At 43.0% G+C, this 1885-nt stretch overlaps 1 pseudogene; it reads right to left on the reverse strand.

The window, feature by feature from the left end:
• Nucleotides 1-543: 543 nt before the first annotated feature.
• On the reverse strand, nucleotides 544-1170 carry LOC144771715 (thioredoxin domain-containing protein 12 pseudogene; annotated as a pseudogene).
• Nucleotides 1171-1885: the final 715 nt, after the last annotated feature.

Below are 1885 nucleotides of genomic sequence, written 5' to 3' on the forward strand. Positions count from 1 at the left end.
CTATCTTAAACAGACAAATGGTCATTGAAACATCAATGTAACAGGAAAGCAGGAAACACTAGCAACGTTGAGACAGTTCCCCCAAAAAATCATGGTTCGGAAGAAATGGTAGTTCTTATATTTAATTTACTCCAGCTTCACGCCTAGACGACCAAACTCAATGCTGCAGTGACCAGTAACTCTAGATAAGTGGCACTCCCCTGTGGTACATTTTTTGAAAGTGTAGAGTTGGATGCTGGGAAGCCGGCAGTGAGATAGTATGAAGAAATTGGTCTGCTCCAGTAAACACTGAACTCCAAAAACAGTCAAAGTAAACACATTTTCAAAACAATAAGTAACAATTTCATGTTGAAAGAAATTAAATTAGTGTTAGATACGATCCTGGCAGAAAAGGTATTTCTGCTGTATTTTAAAGGGTTTAACATAGCAGTTGTTACTTAGCCCATTATCTCTCAATAATAAACTTCCACAGTCGCAATTCGGGGGTGTATGTGCACGAGGCGATGTCTTCAACACTTCTCCAGTTGGATAAGGGATTAAAAAAAAAATAAAAAAAAAAGAAGGTAGTCATAACACTACTATAACTCGTCTTCAAGGTGCCTACGGAATGCGTCCCCAGTCAACTTCTCCTGTGCTTCCTTCATGCTGTGAATAACTTGATCGGCACTGCTGTAGAAGTACTTGTAGTTCGGGTTCCCTTTGGTGTTGGTGATTTCCGGATGAATTTCGCCACTGGGATCCATAAAAAGAATTCTCTGTATGTAGCCTCCATCAGGACTAAACGCCTCGTCCTTGGGTTCTTCTTCATCCTCCAAGTTAACCATGACAAAGTTGTGGGCTAGTTCTGAGATATCCTGGGATTCTGCAAATTTAGGTTTCAGTGCTTTGCAGGCATGGCACCATGTCTTGTGGATTAGGACCATCAAAGGCAAACCACTGGCTGCAGCTTCTTGCTTGCCATCATCCAGAGATCTCCAATGAATGTGGTCCCCGAACCCCCTCCCGAGCGACTCTCTGCTTGAGGATGAGGAGGCTGAGGATGAGGATGAAGATGAGGAGGAGGAGGAGGCGGTGGCGGCTGCAGGGTGCAGGCAGGGCAGGAGGAGCAGGGAGAGGGTCTGCAGCAGGCAGAGAGAGGACAGGGCAGCTCCGCGCAGCTTCATGGCAACAACAGCACACGCAGCGGCCCGGCTCCCGCAGCTGCTGCAACTTCAATGAAGGAGCATTCCTCTGCCTCGCGGCCCGGCCGGGGATTTTTTTTTTAACTGTAGAAGGAAGTGAGGTTGAACTGAAAAGAGACCTTGTCTCATGTCAACATTTCAGCTGTTCCAGTGGCTGAAGGGATTGTTTGGGATAAAGTTTCTTTCAACATATTCAGCCCTACAGAGATCCTGCGATTACCATACATTTTCAAAGTTTCTATGTTTGATGTAATAGTACACAGGTTACATTCAGATGATTGGGATATGTAAACTGTAAATGTGAGTACTGAACTTTTTTTGAATAAGAGGACCTATATCTTAATTATTCGAACTATGCTGATAAGTTTTGTTATCATCATTATGAACATCATTTTATTCACAGAGCCAGTTTTCAGCGTCCACATTTTAATGACACACCAGTCCATCACCATCACAAAGGAAGTTCCAAAAAGCATAAAGAGAAGTTCACATATTATACAGGATAGGACACGTTAGACCCCATGTCATATTACTTTAAATTAGTTCCTACCCCACTAAAAAAATATATGCGTACACAGACTAAGCTCAAATATACAGCTTTGTTTGTCAAGCAGTTAGCCATTCTGAAAGGCTATGATTACTGAAAGGACACCATTGAATTGAAATCAAGTTGAGGAACGAAATAGTGGCAGGTTCAGGGGACA

Source organism: Lissotriton helveticus, chromosome 8 (assembly GCF_964261635.1).
Source record: "Lissotriton helveticus chromosome 8, aLisHel1.1, whole genome shotgun sequence".
NCBI classification, from domain to species: Eukaryota; Metazoa; Chordata; class Amphibia; order Caudata; family Salamandridae; genus Lissotriton; species Lissotriton helveticus.